The 20,813-nt window shown below is 43.3% G+C and overlaps 1 long non-coding RNA gene across 1 annotated transcript; it reads right to left on the bottom strand.

Annotated features, from left to right (window-relative positions):
• Positions 1-2,130: 2,130 nt before the first annotated feature.
• LOC123330769 lies at positions 2,131-3,349 on the bottom strand. Its single transcript, XR_006546888.2, has 2 exons — positions 2,958-3,349; positions 2,131-2,501 (listed from the first exon to the last, which is right to left on the bottom strand). It is a non-coding gene; the product is annotated as an uncharacterized LOC123330769 (long non-coding RNA).
• Between the last annotated feature and the right edge of the window lie 17,464 nt (positions 3,350-20,813).

A 20,813-nucleotide genomic window follows, 5' to 3' on the forward strand; every position in this document is an offset into this window, starting at 1 on the left:
ACTGGATTGTGCTCCCTATATATACACTGTCATCCTCAGCCTCTGGCTCCCATGTGACTTGTAGTTCAGTTGGTAAAGAATCTGCCTGCAATGCAGGAGACCCGGGTTCAATTCCTGGGTCGTGAAGATCCCCTGGAGAAGGAAATGGCAACCAACTCCAGTACTCTTGCCTGGAGAATCCCCAAGGACACAGGAGCCTGGCAGGCTACAGTCCATGGGGTTGCAAGAGTCGGACACAACTTAGCAACTAAACCACCACCAGCACCTTTTTTTACAGAGCCCAACATACTGAGAAAGACTGGGATCTGGCACCTGGGATCCTTTGCTGCACTGCTTGCACCTGGACAAAAATCTCCTTGAGCAACAAAATACAAAGAATCTATAAGGAACCCCAAAATTACTGTACACATGTGCAGTTGGGGAAAATTATGAATAAGATATGAAAAGATCAAGAAAACCCAACTGTCACTTCCAAAGAGCCAGGAACAAAAGCAGAGCATATGCACCCTGCATGTAATACCACCAAGGGAGTATGCAGACCTCCTTAGCCACACCTTCTGCCCAACCCTTGGATCCAACCCTACCCTCATCCCATATAAGGAACCAGCCCTGCCATCCCCCACATGCCCCAACCAGGGAGCGACAGAAACTGTTACTTGTTTTCCCTCCCGCCTACTGCAGCGTGAGTCCCAGTATAGCCTTGCTTGAATTTCTTGTCTGGCCTCTTATAAATTTCTGTTGATTACAAAGGCCAAGAATCCTGGTCAGTAACAATACTGTTTACAAAGGGAGGCCTGAAAACACTCTCTGACATACATCACAGCAGGATCCTCTATGACCCACCTCCCAGAATATTGGAAATAAAAGCAAAAATAAACAAATGGGACCTAATTAACCTTAAAAGCTTCTGCACATCAAAGGAAACTATTAGCAAGGTGAAAAGACAGCCTTCAGAATGGGAGAAGATAATAGCAAATGAAGCAACTGACAAACAACTAATCTCGAGAATATACAAGCAACTCCTACAGCTCAACTCCAGAAAAATAAATGACCCAATCAAAAAATGGGCCAAAGAACTAAATAGACATTTCTCCAAAGAAGACATACAGATGGCTAACAAACACATGAAAAGATGCTCAACATCACTCATTATCAGAGAAATGCAAATCAAAACCACTATGAGGTACCATTTCACACCAGTCAGAATGGCTGCGATCCAAAAGTCTACAAGTAATAAATGCTGGAGAGGGTGTGGAGAAAAGGGAACCCTCTTGCACTGTTGGTGGGAATGCAAACTAGTACAGCCACTATGGAGAACAGTGTGGAGATTCCTTAAAAAACTGGAAATAGAACTGCCTTATGATCCAGCAATCCCACTGCTGGGCATACACACTGAGGAAACCAGAAGGGAAAGAGACACGTGTACCCCAGTGTTCATCGCAGCACTGTTTATAATAGCCAGGACATGGAAGCAACCTAGATGTCCATCAGCAGATGAATGGATAAGAAAGCAGTGGTACATATACACAATGGAGTATTACTCAGCCATTAAAAAGAATACATTTGAATCAGTTCTAATGAGGTGGATGAAACTGGAGCCTATTATAGAGAGTGAAGTAAGCCAGAAAGAAAAACACCAATACAGTATACGAACGCATATATATGGAATTTAGAAAGATGGTAACAATAACCCTGTGTACGAGACAGCAAAAGAGACACTGATGTATAGAACAGTCTTTTGGACTCTGTGGGAGAGGGCGAGGGTGGGAAGATTTGGGAGAATGGCATTGAAACATGTAAAATATCATGTATGAAATGAGTTGCCGGTCAGGTTCGATGCACGATACTGGATGCTTGGGGCTGGTGCACTGGGACGACCCAGAGGGATGGTATGGGAAGGGAGGAGGGAGGAGGGTTCAGGATGGGGAACACATGTATACCTGTGGCGGATTCATTTTGATATTTGGCAAAACTAATACAATTATGTAAAGTTTAAAAATAAAATAAAATTTAAAAAAAAAAAAAAGGGAGGCCTGGTGACTCATTTGAATCACTCATTGCCTCAAATCCTTTACAGATAGGGGCAAGTTCACTATGTTCAATTAGATTCAGAATTTCCAATATAGACAAATGCTTAGAGATTATCTCTACCATCCATTTTCAAACTTAAAGATAAAAAGAAGAGGGAGGGGACTATTTCTTCAAACTGAAGTGATCAGGCTGTCAGTTCCAGAGTGAGAGCCAGATGGGAGGTGGGGGTGGGGGGCCAGTTTGCCCCTAAAGAGAATCTGTGAAGGAAACATTTTGAAAAGGATCTTGGTGAGCACTAGGTCATGAGCCAATGCAATTTAACCGGTGAGAGGTCACAGGGTCACATCCATGAGTCTGTGTTTGTGGAAGGCAAGGGGACCTGGCTCTCAAGAGGGAGCAGTGGGAATAGCCAACAGCTGGTGCTTTGCTTCAAGAAGGCTTCCTGATTCTCCTGAGAGTCCTCTAGACTCCTAGAAATAAACAGACAGAGAGATAAAGCCCACTGGCTGAGACTAACCCACCTCTTAAATTCAGATTTTGTATCGACGTGACCCCATGGGAACCACAGGCTGAGATTCAATATGTTTACTTAAAGTATGTTGAGCCCTGTTACTGGCTGAACTGTGTCCCACTTCCCCTGCCCCTGCCGCACGAATCCGTATGTTGAAGTCCTAACCAACCTCCCAAGACCTCAGAATGTGACTGTGTTTGGAGATCGGGCCTTAAAAGAAGTGATTACGTTAAACTGGGTTTTACTAGGGGGGCCTAATCCAATAAGACTGGTGTGCTTACAAAAAGAGACTAGGACACAGATGAGCACAGAAGGAAGACAATGTGAGGATTGCAGGGTGGTATTACAGGGAGAAGATGGCTACTTGAAAACCAAGGAAAGAGGCCCTAATTAAAAAGAAAAAAACAAAACTAACCCTGCTGACACCTTGATCTCGGGCTTCTAGCCTCCAGAACTGTGAGCAAACAAACATTCATTGTTTAAATCACCCAGCCTGTGGCAACCCTCGAAGACCAACGCAGCGCCTACAATAGGGCATCTCTGCCAGGCACTGGGTGGGCTTGCAGACCCAGTCCTAGGGAATAATGACTCCTCAGCTGCAGTGAACTCTTTCTCAGTAAGGGGCTTAAGTATGTAAAGAGACAAGGGCCACCCAGCGAGGAATCCAGGCGTTGAGAAATCACGGCCAGCTTCCCAGAGATGGCGGTGCTTCATCTAAAACAAGACAGCAGAATTGAGGCCCACACAGACAACTTGGTCAGTCTCTCACAAACGGTTGTTTTGAATTAAGGTGAGAAAATGTCCCGACCCTGCTCTCATTTACTTCACACATCTCTGTCCACCTGTGGGCGCAATAGGGACCACAGCGTGGTATCCTGTCTTAAATGATCTGGAATGAAAGGGAAACTGGAGAGGTTGCTGCGTTCACCCCAGGTTTGCTTTCAAATCAATGTATGGCAAAAACCACTACAATATTGTAAAGTAATTAGCCTCCAACTAAAATTAAAAAAAAAAAGTATTGTCACTGTAAGTGCTGTCTTCATTGGCTGTGAATGAAATTTTTGGCTGAAACAATTTTTCTTTGAAAGTTAACACTTCAATACCTTGATGGTGGAGGACACTCGTGGTCCCTAAAACTGCTTTTAGCTACAGCCTGGGTGGCAGGGGGCAGCTGAGAATGAATGTCCTAAGGATCAGGCGGTGAGAATTTCCTGAGTGTTTTAGGACCATGTGAACATACTACAAAAGAGTAAGCTTGGAAAGAACGACCACTTCGCTGTACAGCAGAAATTAACACAAAGTTTTACATTAACTATGCTTCAATAAAGTAATTTTTGAAAAGAGAATAAGCTTGGGTGGGCAGTGATTAAAAAAACCTCTCCAAGGCTTGTTTGTCAACCTGAAGGTTGACAAGTCTGTTCCCTCCACATACCTTTCATCCTTTCTCTAGTGCAGAGATGAAAACTGGTTGCCCCAGGTTAGCCACCTCATCTGCAAATCTAACTCTGCCCCTACCAAACTACTGCACACTCAGTTTCCCCATCTTTCAAGAACAACCAGTACTAGTAACAGCTGAGGTGGGCTCCTCAGGTGGCGCTAGTGGTAAGGAGCCTGCCTGCCAATGCAGGAGACATAAGAGATGCAGGTTCAATTCCTGGGTCAGGAATATCCCCTGGAGGAAGGCATGGCAACATACTCCAGTATTCTTGCCTGCAGAATCCCATGGACAGAGGAGCCTGGCGGAAAACAGTCCATGGGGTTGGAAAGAGTCAGACACAACTGAAATGCCTTATCATGTGGGCATTCCCCAGCTGAGTCAGGAACCTAGATACAGCCTGGAACGTGGGAACACTCATTCAGCTGAGCTAATTTCCATCAGGATCGAATCTCAACCTTTCCACACAGAGGACATGCTATCCTTGTCTTAAAAGGCTGTCCGACAAACAGGCTTCCCGATCCTGTCACAGGCATCCCTTTCAAGTTTAGCAAACCCTTCCCACCACTGTTGGCAATGATATCCAGCAATGAGTTCTCTGGTGAGAAAAAAAGAAAGCTGAGAGTGAGACTCTCAATTGTCTCTTTCTAGTGATATTTTCTAAGACCCAAAACTGAAAAGCACAAGTCAAAAATGAAGAGAGAGGCTTTAGCAGTGAGTCCTGGGGTAATCTGGTGGGGTCCTTAGGGAGGGGCCATTACCCTTGGGAAACCAGCAGAGACTCTTCACAGAATGGCTATCTGTTGAATGCCACCTATATGCTTGGTGTGTTCCCAAGATAAATGAGGGAGGAGCTTATCCACAAGCATCTGGAGTCTGGTAGTTGTTGTTCGGTGGCTAAGTCATGTCCAAAAGTGACATTTTTTGAGTGAAGGGGAAAAGACCTGGGAGCAGTGGAGCAAGTTCAGGCCAGCCGCCACCCCCAACCCAGAGGCGACGTGTGCAGCAGACAATGAGAGCTGATTAGAAGTCACTCAATGGGAAGGTTAGGAAGGGTAAGGGCAGCAGCATATTTCCTTGCTGCTGTGCTTTCCTTCCTAGGGTCTCAAACTAGTCCTCCGTCCTCTGACCAGCTTTCAGAGTCCTCTGATTGCTGCTTGTGTTATTTGAGATGTCTAACTGTGCCTGGAGCAGCAGGCAGGGGTGCCCCTATTTTGCTGGGTGGACGAGTAGTGAGATAGAGGCAGCTTGCATCTTTCCCATAGACTGTCCTTGAGGTGGGAGGATGCACTGCCAAGGGTTGCTGGGAAAACTTGGGAGTAAAGGAAGTGTTATATATCGGACAGATATCCATGGGGCTGTGGACAGATATCCATGGGGCTGTGGACAGAGGGATAGCGATGTGAGGGGGCTGCCTGTTTGTTGGCCTGATGAGAACAGACACAGCCTCCTGTGGTCTCCTGGGGTTTGGTTTAGTGGCTGCCGCATGACAATTTCATCTTTGTATATTGCAAGATTAGACTGTCTTTAGCCCAAGACATTTTTGTTACCTTTCCTTTCTGCATCCCATGATTTGAAATAGTATATCAACTCCATTAATAACTCTATTCCAGTGTTTCTAAAGAAAGGAATGTGATGAAACATTATTCCATGATAACCCCACAATAAACATGGACAAAACAATACTAAATTTGGTCGTATTTTGCAGTGGTAATTTTTGTTTCGTAGTGAAAAAAAGAGAACCAAACGGAGCTGCAGAGCTAGCCCAGTGCTCACAGCTTGGTGTCTCCTGATGAACCCAAACAACTTCATAGAACGTCATCAGGCAAGGCCAGCTGGTGAGATCGATAGCAAGGTCAGTGTCATCGCGTCTGAACACAGATGAGACAGGAAGCCACACAAAGGGTCAACATCCACTTAGCTGAGGGTAAAGGGAGGGGGCTGTTTCTTCAAGTGAAGACTGCAGCCTCGCTTTCATCTGCACTTCTGCTGTAGTGGTGGCGGTGGGTTAGTCGCTAAGTCACGCCTAATTCTTTCTGACCCCAAGGACTATAGCCCACAAGGCTCTGTCCATGGGATTTTCAAGGCAAGAATACTGGAGTGGGTTGCCATTTCCTTCTCCAAGGGGATCTTCCCCACCCAGGGATTGAATCTGGGTCTCCTGCATTGCAGGCAGATTCTTTACAAAGTGAGCTACTAGGGAAGCCTGCACTTCTGCGTGCATGTCTGCTAAGTCGCTTCAGTCATATCTGACTCTCTGAGACCCTATGGACTGTAGACACAATTTATTAAGATGTCCAAGCATAGGACTCCCCTCTTCCTGACAGCATCACAGCATCCAACGTAGAGCAAAGCCCAGCTTCCTGGACCCCTCTCCCTAAATCCCCCAACACAAGCCTAATAGTGAGTCCTTTCCAGCTCCCTTTTACTGGGATGAATCTGCCCCCCCTCCCCCCACCCCGGGATGCCTTGTGTGTGGTCTCTCTTGCTCTAGACAATAATAAACCCAACTTGTTTAACTGCAGTCCTGTTGCTAGGGGTCTTCAGTTGGCAGACATTTTCCAGTTACAATATATTCAGATAAGATGGCATTCACATGCTAATTTCCATGAAAGCTTTTCAGTTCAGTTCAGTTCAGTCGCTCAGTCATGTCTGACTCTTTGCGACCCCATGAATCGCAGCACGCCAGGCCTCCCTGTCCATCACCAACTCCCAGAGTTCACCCAGACCCACGTCCATCGAGTCGGTGATGCCATCCAGCCATCTCATCCTCTGTCGTCCCCTTCTCCTCCTGCCCCCAATCCCTCCCAGCATCAGAGTCTTCTCCAATGAGTCAACACTTTGCATGAGGTGGCCAAAGTACTGGAGTTTCAGCCTTATCATCATTCCTTCCAAAGAAATCCCAGGGCTCATCTCCTTCAGAATGGACTGGTTGGATCTCCTTGCAGTCCAAGGGACTCTCAAGAGTCTTCTCCAACACCACAGTTCAAAAGCATCAATTCTTTGGCCCTCAGCCTTCACAGTCCAACTCTCACATCCATACATGACCACAGGAAAAACCATAGCCTTGACTAGATGAACCTTTGTTGGCAAAGTAATGTCTCTGCTTTTGAATATGCTATCTAGGTTGGTCATAACTTTCCTTCCAAGGAGTAAGCGTCTTTTAATTTCATGGCTGCAGTCACCATCTGCAGTGATTTTGGAGCCCAAAAAAATAAAGTCTGCCACAGTTTCCACTGTTTCCCCATCTATTTCCCATGAAGTGATGGGACTGGATGCCATGATCTTCGTTTTCTGAATGTTGAGCTTTAAGCCAACTTTTTCACTCTCCACTTTCACTTTCATCAAGAGGCCTTTGAGTTCCTCTTCACTTTCTGCCATAAGGGTGGTGTCATCTGCATATCTGAGGTTCTTGATATTTCTCCCGGCAATCTTGATTCCAGCTTGTGTTTCTTCCAGTCCAGCGTTTCTCATGATGTACTCTACATATAAGTTAAATAAGCAGGGTGACAATATACAGCCTTGACGAACTCCTTTTCCTATTTGGAACCAGTCTGTTGTTCCATGTCCAGTTCTAACTGTTACTTCCTGACCTGAATATAGTTTTCTCAAGAGGCAGGTCAGATGGTCTGGTATTCCCATCTCTTGCAGAATTTTCCACAGTTTATTGTGATCCACACAGTCAAAGGCTTTGGCATAGTCAATAAAGCAGAAATAGATGTTTTTCTGGAACTCTCTTGCTTTTTGATGATCCAGTGGATGTTGGCAATTTGATCTCTGGTTCCTCTGCCTTTTCTAAAACCAGCTTGAACATCAGGAAGTTCACGGTTCACATATTGCTGAAGCCTGGCTTGGAGAATTTTGAGCATTGAAAGCTTTTGGAAACACATAAAACAGCTTATTTATTCCACCCTCACCTGGCCACCAACTCCATGATAGTATAACTTTTGCTAAACCTTAGGATTCTGAATGACAATATATTAAGTCTGAGCTGAGAACATCCTGGCATTTTTTTTGGTGTCTGAATGACCCCAGGAGTAACTTTTTATAACTGTAGATTGTTATCTTTTCCATTCATTCATCTGATGAGTCTACTAGTGACAAATGGGAACAACCCAGGCCTTTAAACTTCTCTTCCCAGCACTCCATCTGTCTGTCCCTAAGACACACATTCCATTAATTTTCAGTGACGTTATCTGCTTTCATAAACGTCTTTCAGAAAACCAAAAGAGGAGTTATAATGGATGTTCAGGACCAGTGTAGTTCATTGAATGGCATGAAAATTAACTTCACATTTAGTAGCATAAGGGCTTCCCTGGTGGCTCAAACGGTAAAGCATCTGCCTGCAATGCAGGAGAACTGGGTTCGATCCCTGGGTCAGGAAGATTCCCTGGAGAAGGAAATGGCGACCCACTCCAGTACTTTTGCCTGGAAAATTCCATGGGTGGAGGAGCCTGGTAGTCTATAGTCCACGGGATCACAAAGAGTCAGACATGACTGAGAAACTTCACACACACACACACACACACACACACACACAAATAGTAGCTTAATGACAGAAAAATAAATAAATACAATCCACTTACAGTTTCTGGTTATAGACTTTTAGCCAAATGGCACTCAAAGTATATTCAAAGTCAGGGAGGCTTTGCATATCATATGGAGCCTTTGACCCATACATCTGTGTAAACTATGTGTCTCTTTGACTGGAGATGATGATGGAGTTTGGGAAGCTTCAAGGAGACATCTTACTGAAATCTGCACAGCAATTCTTTTCAACCTTTCTGGGAGTATAAGACATGGCGGAGACATAGGATCTGAACCCATGTAATTCACACCATTGGATGACCTTGCCTCATGGAATTCATGGTGTGGGCAGGCTCCCTAAATAGTTGCCACATTATTCCATTTTACACATCAGTTTCAACATATACAAATATTTTATTCAGATTTTATAGATATTGTACAATCTGACAGGATTTTGGATAACAGCTCCTTGAGTTTTGGGGAAAGGAATGGGGGAAGGTAGGGCCAGTATATTTATGAAGTAAAAATACAGAATGAAATAAATATTGCATGAGACCTACTTATATCCTCAAAAAGTTGTTTATCTGAAATTCAAATTTAACTGGATATCCTGTATTTTATCTCCCCACCCCAGGGAGAAGGAGAGTGGGAAGGTCATCACAAAAATTAATATTAAAGAACTGGGTAGATTGAAGCAGAGTTCCAAATTAAGAGAATCTTGGTCTGTAATGAGATTCAAGGAGTTCTCTGCCAATGACCTAAGGGTTTTAGGCATCTGCCTTAGAAACCAGGATCTTAGTGGATGGCCAAAGAGAACTCAGGGAGTGTGTGTATAGCAGAGGATTGACGCTGATGGGTTGTAGAAAGGCGCTGACTACAGAAGGTCTAGTTATAGACCAGAGCCTAAAAAGCCCCAGGAGGCTGGGCTACATGCTGGTCAGTTGAGTCAAGGTCCTTGCTTGGGAAAGCAACTGGCTCCGGTCCAGATGATGTTGTAGGAGGAAGGGAATGTGCTGTTTCTCTATCCCAGGGGGACTCATTCAATCCTCGGGGCTTCTGGAGGGCTCTCCTGGAAACTCAAGACAGCCACAAGCTTGTGTGCTCCATATGAACAAGGGAATGTGGGAGCTGGACTGACAGAGGGCCCACCTGCCCTACTCTCCCTGCCTGGCTGTGGTCCCACTCCAGGCAGCAGTGCTCTGCCTGATTGGAGCTTGCCTGCTCCATCAGATATGCAGGTTCAGGCCAGCAAGGCTGCTTTGAATGCAGAAGTGTCCTGCTGTGGATGATAAATTATACGATCATCCTATTCTTAGCCCAGGGGCCTCTGTGCATTGAACTGTCTGCATCTGCTTTGTTTTAACCACAATACCAAGCTTTACAATAGGTTGGCAATAGGATTCTGGCAGACAGAGTGAGGATGAGGAAAAATGGAACAAAAAGGAAACAGATTGAGAACAGGTAGCAGAGAAAATGGTAGGGATGGGGAGGAAAAACTTCTACCCTTCCTGCTGGGCCTCCCAACCTAGGCAGACCCGCTAGGGAACAGGAGTGGACCCAAGAAACTTACACACTGTAAGGATTACAGGAAGCTGATTCTGAAGACACTGCGACCCAGCTCTGTGCCAGCCTGGCTCTATCCTAGATCTGCATTCATTCTTCCCGGAGATGCTTGGTGCCCCCACCAAGTGAAGGTGGCAAAGGAAATGGGGACACATGTGACCTTAGATTGGTGTCAGACTGACAGTGAGCTGCCCTGTGCCAGGCCCTTAGTGGGTGCCCTGTACACACATATATATAATTGAATATTATTCAACCATAAAAAGAATGATATAATGCCATTTGCAACAACATAGATGGATCTAGAGATGATCATACTAAATGGAGTCAATCAGAAAGAGAAAGACAAATACCACATGGTATCACTTTATATGTAGAATCTAAAATATGATACAACTGAACTTTTTTGTGAAACAGAAATAGACTCACAGAGAAAGAAAACAAGATTATGGCTACCAAAGGGGAAAGAGGAAGGATGCATTAAGAGTTCTTATATATAAAAGAGATAAACAGCAAGGTCCTACCGTATAGTACAGGGAACTATGCTCAGTAGTTTATAATAATCTCTAAAAGAAAATAACGTGAAAAAGAATATTATACATATATGTATATGTATATATGCATGTGTGCTCAGTCGCTAAGTCATGTCTGACTCTGTCGCGACTCCATGGACTGCCTGGCTCCTCTGTCCATGGGTTTCCCAGGCAAGACTACTGGAGTGGGTTGCCATTTACTTCTCCAGGATGTATACACATACACACACACACACACGTAACTTTGCTGTAAACCTAAAAGTAACACAACATTGTAAATCAACTATACTTTAAAAAAAAATCTAAGTAGGATTGGTCCCTTCTGAAGATCCAAAGAGAGGAACTGTTTGCTTGCCTTTTCTAGCTTCCAGAAGCTGCCTGCATTGTTTGATCTGACTCCTTCCTTGTACACATGGCTTTTCCTCTCTCCACTTCCTTGTCGCGTTGCACCTGTCCTTTCAGTCAATCCTCCTTCTACATTTCTCTTACAGGGACATCTATGATCACATTTAGGGCCCACCTGGATGACCCAAGATGACCTCCCCATCTCAAAGTCCTTAATCACATCTGCAAAGTCACTTTTGCCATGTAAGATAATGTATTTACAGGTTCTAGGGGTTAGGACGTGGACATCCTAGGGGTTCAGTATTCAGCCAGCGACTCTCCTCTCAGATTGAATTGGTGGCCTTGTCTGTTCTTTCAAGACAGGGAAAAGAATTCAGGGCCCCTACTCTTCACAATGTTATCTGTAGAGACAGTCTCTCATTGTATCTAATGTGGTCTTCAAAACAACCCACAAGCCAGAAGGTGATGTCATCATGAATTTGCAGGTGGGAAATTGGGAACTAACATGTACAGAATTGAGTCCAGTGTCAGTGGAGCATCACCCCATACAAGATCCTATATTTTCATCACTTCATTTAATCCTGTTACAGTCTGGGAAGCAACTATTTTTCTGGGTTTACTCTCAGGTAGAGAACCTGAAATTAGAGAGGTCAAATGCTGAAACTAAGACTGCAGAGTCAGAAATGGAGGCACTGAACTTGAACCCAAATCTGTGACTTCCAGCCCTCACAACTGATGAAGACGTTTCCCACTGTGTGTTTCCCACTGTGTGTTCTCCTGAGCACAGTCCTGTGATGGCCTGAGGATGGGGTGGCCAATGGCTACAGGTGATTGTGGTACACACTGCCATCTTTAGATGTTTCCAGAGCCACAGAACATTAGGGCAGAGAGGAGTCTTAGTGCAAACCTACCCCAAGTGATTCTCAAAATACAATGTGAACAGAACTATCTGGAAGCTTATTAAAGAGTAAAAGTTCCAGAGTCTCATTTTCAGAGATTTTAATTTAGCATGTCTGGAGTGAAAACCAAGAATTCCGTTTTCAATGTGCGCAGAAGTTGATTCTGACGCAATTGGACAGAAAAACAAACAAACAAACAAACAAAAAACACCTAAATCTAGAGGAGGAGGATAATACATTTTCTCTGGATTGTAGGCTTAACCTTTCTTTGGTGGTGGTGGAGGGGCAGGTGTGTGTGTGTGTGTTAAGATGCCAATCACAGTGACCACATTATTAGAAAATGCCAAAGAATTCTTAACAGATTTCTGGTTCTTTCAGCAGATTTGGTCAGGTAAAGAGTTTTGGCTCAGTCTGGGCTCTGATTTGAGTGGGAAAAATAATGAAAGGTGGCTTCTATGCTGCAGAGTGGAACATTTGGAGTTGCCTAGAATCTAAGCTTGGAGAAGGCAATGGCACCCCACTCCAGTACTCTTGCCTGGAAAATCCCATGGATGGAGGAGCCTGGTGAGCTGCAGTCCATGGGGTTGCTAAGAATCGGACACGACTGAGCAACTTCACTTTCACTTTTCACTTTCATGCATTGGAGAAGGAAATGGCAACCCACTCCAGTGTTATTGCCTGGAGAATCCCAGGGACAGGGAAGCCTGGTGGGCTGCCGTCTATGAGGTCACACAGAGTCAGACACGACTGAAGAGACTTAGCAGCAGCAGCAGAGTCTAAGCTTGTGCATTTGCCAGAAAGAAATCTAGACTGGTCCCTGCAATGTCTATGTTACAATCTGTCTAACTGCACTTTCCAGAATATAGGATCAACTAACTATTAAGAAACATTCCAAGTCTGGATGTAGATGGGCAACATGCATTCACCAGAGATGTTAATGCAGACTTGACTGAGGTTTGTTTTTGCTTAGAATATTGAGAAACAGCACATCAGAATGCATTATCAGCTGGGGGAAAGCATGTCCAGACCACGTGCCTGGACATCTGGAAATTTACTCCATAGGCCCCGCTTTCTTTGGATTTATAAAATTACCAAGTTGTCTGTTACTCTGTGTTACAATTCCCAAGGCAAATTACCCAGGACAGATGCACGGTGAATTTGCTTGCTTGGCATATTTGTCACATTACAAACAAGATGCATGAGTGATGATTCACGGCTTATTGCAGATGATAATATAACTGTTATCACACTGGGGTCTGATTCTGCAGTGCACTTGGGCTTATAACCAGCTGATTTCCTGAAAGAGCTCAGTTTCCTGGCTCAGCATGACTTTGCTAGAAGAGCGTGCTCTGAATGGGAGAGAAGCAATAGTTACACATTTTTCCTGATGGACCACTTCTAAAGTGAAGTCAGAGTTTTAACCAGGGTTTAGTGTCTCCCTTTAAAATTCCCCACTCTCCATTTTTCAGTGTGAAAGGACCCAGGGCCCGGTTCTTTCAGACAGTATTTTTTGTTGGCAAGTTCAGCAGATTGTGCTGTGTGTGTGTCCTGTGATCTCTGTAAAAAGGAATCATTGAATTTTCTGTCCACTTAGCGGTATCTTTTGTTAATGATGGTCAGAGGACTTGCCTTATTTATGGAGCACTCTGACAACTCAGCAGTTAATAGAGTATAGTATATGAAGAAAGGGAGCTCTTCATCATCTAATAAAATACTGCATTACAACCTCAGTACTGAACTTTTAAAGAAGGAATCCTGGCTTATGCTGTATGCAAGTACAAAGATATACTTTGGTCTCACATTCAGGCTAACCTCCCAACCTTTGTGACTGTGTGCGTCTGTTGGCACAAGTGAGTAAAGATAAAGAGATTTATTTTACTCATTATAAATTCTTCCCAAAGCAAAGAGCCATCTTATTAAAATGCTGTAAGTTCATCCATGTGAGATTTTGGTGAAGGCAATTTTGGACAAGTCACTGTGTACCGGTAATGAAAACAAAAATGAAGTCAACCTTCTAATGGGAAAGTGACAAGCAAATAAATTAGTCTCCAGGTTATCCAATTTTAGAAAATTATTTAAAGTAAAATATGACCAAAATTGAAATAGAAAGTTAAAAAGAATCTCAAGGTTTCTGATGGATAATTTTTATTTAAAATTATTGGGGCAGGGTTGTGTCCAGGGCAAATCTCAATATCAAAATTTGTCCCCAACCTCTCTGTTTTGCTACTTTGTACACTTTTACTGAATCTCTTCCTTCTCTACTTTCTCATATGTGTGGGAAAAATTCAAACGTGACTGCTACCACCATAAAGTAACGTATTGTGCTTGCTCTCTGACCCTGGTTGCTGCTGCTGCTGCTAAGTCGCTTCAGTCGTGTCCGACTCTGTGCGACCCCATAGACGGCAGCCCACCAGGCTCCCCCATCCTTGGGATCCTCCAGGCAAGAACACTGGAGTGGGTTGCCATTTCCTTCTCCAATGCATGAAAGTGAAAAGTGAAAGTGAAGTCGCTCAGTCATATCCGACTCTTAACAACCCCATGGACTGCAGCCCACCAGGCTCCTCCGTCCATGGGATTTTGACCCTGGTTAGAGAATGCCTTCCGTTCAGTTTAGTTCAGTCACTCAGTTGTGTCCAATTCTTTGCGACCCCATGAACCGCAGCACACCAGGCCTCCCTGTCCATCACCCAACTCCTGGAGTTTACCCAAACTTTTCATTGAGTTGGTGATGCCATTCAACCATCTCATCCTCTGTTGTCTCCTTCTCCTCCTGCCCTCAATCTTTCCCAGCATCAGTGTCTTTTCCAATGAGTCAGTTCTTCGCATGAGGTGGCCAAAGTATTTGAGTTTTAGCTTCAACATCAGTCCTTCCAATGAACACCCAGGACTGATCTCCTTTAGGATGAACTGGGTGGATCTCCCTGCAGTCCAAGGGACTCTCAAGTCTTCTCTAACACCACAGTTCAGAAGCATCAATTCTTCAGCACTCAGCTTTCTTTATAGTCCAACTCTCACATCCATACATGACCACCGGAAAAACCATAGCCTTGACTAGGCTGACCTTTGTTGACAAAGTAATGTCTCTGCTTTTTAAAATGCTGTCTAGGTTGGTCAAAACTTTCCTTCCAAGGAGTAAACATCTTTTAATTTCATGACTGCAATCACCATCTGCAGTGATATTGGAGCCCAAAAAAATAAAATCAGCCAGAGTTTCCACTGTTTCCCCATCTATTTGACATGAAGTGATGGGACCAGATGCCATGATCTTTGTTTTCTGAATGTTGAGCTTTAAGCCAACTTTTTCACTCTCCACTTTCACTTTCATCAAGAGGCTCTTTAATTCCTCTTCACTTTCTGCCATAAGGGTGGTGTCATCTGCATATCTGAGGTTATTGATATTTCTCCCGGCAATCTTGATTCCAGCTTGTGCTTCTTCCAGCCCAGCGTTTCTCATGATGTACTCCACATATAAGTTAAATAAGCAGTGTGAAAATATACAGCCTTGACGTACTGCTTTTCCTATTTGGAACCAGTCTGTTGGTCCATGTCCAGTTCTAACTGTTGCTTCCTGACCTGCATACAGGTCTCAAGAGGCAGGTCAGGTGGTCTGGTATTCCCATCTCTTTCAGAATTTCCCACAGTTTATTGTAATCCACACAGTCAAAGGCTTTGGCATAGTCAATAAAGCAGACATAGATGTTTTTCTGGAACTCTCTTGCTTTTTCTATAATCCAGCGAATGTTAGCAATTTGATCTCTGGTTCCTCTGCCTTTTCGAAAACCAGCTTGAACATCTGGAAGTTCACGGTTCACATATTGCTGAAGCCTGGCTTCAGAGAATACCTTAGTTTTGTTTTTTACTTAAACAAGTTATCACCTCTGCTTAACCACAGGAAAAAATAGACACTGTCCTGGAAATGTAACTAGCATTAAGTTATATCTTGGTGTTTAGGAGAAGGATGAGAAACAGTCAGTCCTGGGGAACATAATTAAGAATTCTCTTTTGCCTTTAGTAAGGAGGCTCCTTGAAAAACTTTTTTAAAAAAATGGAGCTACCATATGATCCTGCAATCCCACTCTTGGGCATATACATTCTGGAGAAAGCTATAATTGGAAAAGATACGTGCACTCCAATGTTCATAGTAGCACTATTTACAATAGCCAAGATGTGGAAACAACCTAAATTTCTATTGACAGAGGAATGGATAAAGAAGATGTAGGGCATATATACAATGGAATATTCCTCAGCCATTAAAAAGAATGAAATAATGCCATTTTCAGCAACATGGATGAACCTAGAGATTATCATACTAAATCAAGTAAACAGAGAAAGACAAATATATGATATCACTTATATGTGGAATCTAAAAAATAATAAAATGAATCTATTTATGTAATAGAAACAGAGTCATAGGCATTGAAAACAAATTTATAGTTACCAAAGGGGAAGAAGGGGAAGGGATATATTATGAGTATGGGATTAATAGATAGGTAGATAGATAGTGAAGTCACTCAGTCGTGTCCGACTCTTTGCAACCCCATGGACAGTAGCCAACCAGACCCCTCCGTCCATGGGATTTTCCAGGCAAGAATACTGGAATGGGTTGCCATTTCCTTCTCCAGGGGATCTTCCCGACCCAGGGATTGAACCTGGGTCTCCTGCATTGTAGGCAGATGCTTTACGGTCTGAGCCACCAGGGAAGTCACATGGGATTAACAGATGCACACTACTCTATAGAAAAGAAATACAAGGATTTACTGTATAACACACAAAACAATATTCAATATCTTGCAATAACCTATAATAGAAAATAACACACACACACACACATATATATAATCTGGTTTTGTATCAGAACCATACTGTTTGCAGTACCATAGGTTTGTAGTGTAGCTTGAAATTAGGGAGCTTGATACTTCCAACTTTGTTCTTTTTTTTGAAGATTATTTTGACTGTTTAGGGTCTTTTGTGTCCCCATACAAATTTTAGGGCTTCCCTGGAAGCTCAGCTGGTAAAGAATCCACTTGCAACGTGGGAGACTCTGGTTCCATTCCTGGATCAGAAAGTTCCCCTGGAGAAGGAATAGGCTACCCACTCCAGTATTCATGGGCTTCCCTGGTAGCTTAGGTGGTAAAGAATCTGCCCACAATGTGGAAGACCTGGGTTTGATCCCTGGGTTCGATCCCTGGGTTAGGAAGATCCCCTGGAGGAGGGCATGGCAACTCACTCCAGTATGCTTGCCTGGAGAATCCCCATGGACAGAGTAGCCTGGCAGGCTACAGTCCATGGGGGTCGGAAAGAGATGGACATGACTGATGGACAGGGAAGCCTGGCGTGCTGTAATTCATGGGGTCACAAAGAGTTGGACACGACTAGGCAACTGAACCAAACAGAATTGAACCAAGGGACAAAGCATAATCAAGGCAAATTGGAAGTGGTCAAACAGGAGATGGCAAGAGTGAACATCGACATTTTAGGAATCAGTGAACTAAAATGGACCTGAGTGGGTGAATTTAATTCAGATCACCATTACATTTACTACTGTGGGCAAGAATCCCTTAGAAGAAATGGAGTAGCTCTCACAGTCAACAAAAGAGTCCGAAAAGCAGTACTTGGGTGCAATCTCAAAAACGCCAGGATGATCTCTGTTCATTTCCAAGGCAAACCATTCAACATCACAGTAATCCAAGTCTATGCCCCAACCAGTAATTCTGAAGAAGCTGAAGTTGAACGGTTCTATGAAGACCTACAAGACCTTCTAGAACTGATACCCAAAAAAGATATCCTTTTCATTATAGGGGACTGGAATGCAAAAGTAGGAAGCCAAGAGATACCTGGAGTAACAGGCAAATTTGGCCTTGGAGTACAAAACAGAGCAGGTAAGAGGCTAACAGAACTTTGCCAAGAGAACAGACTGGTCATAGCAAACACCCTCTTCCAACAACACAAGAGAAGACTACGCATGGACATCACCAGATGGTCAACACCGAAATCAGATTGATTATATTCATTACAGCCAAAGATGGAGAAGCTTTATACAGTAGCAAAAACAAGACCAGGAGCTGACTGTGACTCAGATCATGAACTCCTTATTGCCAAATTCAGACTTAAATTGAAGAAAGTAGGGAAAACCACTAGACCATTTAGGTATGAGCTAAATCAAATCCCTTATGATTATACAGAGGAAATGACAAATAGATTCAAGGGATTACATCTGATAGAGTGTCTGAAGAATTATGGATGAAGGTTCATGACGTTGTACAGGAGGTAGTGATCAAGACCATCCCCAAGAAAAAGAAATGCAAAAAGGCAAAATGGCTGTCTGAAGAGGCCTTACAAACAGCTGAGAAAAGAAAAGACATGAAAGGCAAAGGAGAAAAGGAAAGATATACCCATTTGAATGCAGAGTTCCATAGAATAGGAAGGAGAGATAAGAAAGCCTTCCTCAGTGATGCATGCAAAGAAATAGAGTAAAACAATAGAATGGAAAAGACTAGAGATCTGTTCAAGAAAATTAAAGCTACCAAGGGAACATTTCATGCAAACATGGGCACAATAAAGGACAGAAATGGTATGGACCTAACAGAAGCAGAAGATATTAAGAAGAGGTGGCAAGAATACACAGAAGAACTATACAAAAAAGAACTTCATGACCCAGATAACCACAATGGTTTGATCACTCACCTAGAGTCAGACATTCTGGAATGTGAAGTCAAGTGGGCCTTTGAAAGCATCACTAGGAACAAAGCTAGTGGAGGGGATGGAATCCCAATTGAGATATTCCAAATCCTAAAAGACGATGCTGTGAAAGTGCTGCACTCAGTATGCCAGCACATTTGGAAAACTCAGCAATGGCCACAGTCCTGGAAAAGGTCAGTTTTCATTCCAATCCCAAAGAAAGGCAATGCCAAAGAATGTTCAAACTACTGCACATTTGCACTCATCTCCCACACTAGCAAAGTAATGCTCAAAATTCTTCAAGCCAGGCTTCAGCAGTACATGATCTGTGAACTTCCAGATGTTTAAGCTGGATTTAGAAAAGGCAAAGGAACCAGAGATCAAATTACCATCACCTGCTGGATCATCAAAAAAGCATCTGCTTTGTTGACTATGCCAAAGCCTTTGACTGTGTGGATCACAACAAACTGGAAAATTCTTAAACAGATGGGAATACCAGACCATATGACCTGCCTCCTGAGAAATCTGTATGCAGGTCAAGAAGAAACCGTTAAAACTGGACATGGAACAACAGACTGGTTCCAAATCAGGAAAGGAATACATCAAAGCTATATATTGTCATCCTGCTTTATTTAACTTATGCAGAGTACATTATGAGAAATGCTGGGCTGGACGAAGCACAAGCTGGAATCAAGAATGCCAGAAGAAATATCAATAACCTCAGATATGTAGATGATACCACCCTATGACAGAAAGCAAAGAACTAAAGAGCCTCTTGATGAAAGTGAAAGTGGAGAGTGAAAAAGTTGGCTTAAAACTCAACATTCAGAAAACTAAGATCGTAGCATCCGGTCCTGTCACTTCATGGCAAATAGATAGGTAAACAATAGAAACAGTGACAGACTTTATTTTCTTGGGCTCCAAAATCACTGCAGATGGTGACTGCAGCCATGAAATTAAAAGACTCTTTTTCTTGGAAGAAAAGTTATGACCAACCTAGACAGCATATTAAAAAGCAGAGACATTACTGTGCCAACAAAGGTCCATCTAGTCAAAGCTATGGTTTTCCCGTAGTTATGTATGGATGTGAGAGTTGGATATAAAGAAAGCTGAGTGCTGAAGAATTGATGCTTTTGAACTGTGGTGTTGGAGAAGACTCTTGAGAGTCCCTTGAACTGCAAGGAGATCCAACCAGTCCATCCTAAAGGAGATCAGTCCTGGGTGTTCATTGGAAGGACTGATGTCGAAGCTAAAACTCCAATACTTTGGCCACCTGATTCGAAGAACAGACTTATTTGAAAAGACCCTGATGCTGGGAAAGATTGAAGGTGGGAGGAGAAGGGGACCACAGAGGATGAGATGGCTGGATAGCATCACCAACTCAAAGGACATGAGTTTGAGTAAGCTCCGGAAGTTGGTGTGGACAGGGAAGCCTGGCATGATGCAGTCCATGGGATCGGAAAGAGTCAGACACAACTGAGTGACTGAACTGAACTGAACCTGACACATTTAAATGTCTAGGGAAAATGGGCAATTTTTGAAGACATTTTCTATGAGTTATCAGTTCTGAACAACTGATGTATCAAAACCAAAAATTAGAGGGTAGTAAAAAGAAATAAAAATCTATCCATAACAATGACACAAGGTTCAGATAGTTTCTTGAGTGACTTTCACTAAACCTTATTTGATAGATGACTTCTATGTTATGGACACACTTGCATACAGTGTGTGAGGAGAAGCATAATGCGTATCCAATGGCATCTGTATTACATTGTGCAGTTTTGATGATACACAACCATATTCATACCAGTTTGATTATCCTCAGAAACCAACAAGGCAGCTTTGAGCCCTGCAGGAATGATACAATAGTTGCCTCTACATAAGGTTATGGGCTACTATCACCAGGTTCTGAACATGACTGACCATGGACAACAAACCTCGGGGAACCACTGGCCAGCATCTGTGATCAGGGATTCAGGATGACCTACAATATATTTATTGCCTTCACTCTCAGAGGCACCCCTGGGCACAGCTCATGGGCACTACAGATGGACAGTTCCCACAGTCCTTGAACTTTAACCCTCCTCAAGAGGTACCACTTCCAATGTCATAGAGGATGTAGCTGCTCTTCCAACAAACCAGATGTGTATTTACTGTGGGTTATATATTAATAGCTTCTGGTTCCTTTAGCCAAGATGCCTAATCCAAGTTTTATTTCTCCAGTTAATCACATCCTAGGATCCAGTGTATAAATCCAATATTGCATGTCTCATGCATACCTATTCTAAAGAATT

Source organism: Bubalus bubalis, chromosome 20 (assembly GCF_019923935.1).
Source record: "Bubalus bubalis isolate 160015118507 breed Murrah chromosome 20, NDDB_SH_1, whole genome shotgun sequence".
Lineage (NCBI taxonomy): Eukaryota > Metazoa > Chordata > Mammalia > Artiodactyla > Bovidae > Bubalus > Bubalus bubalis.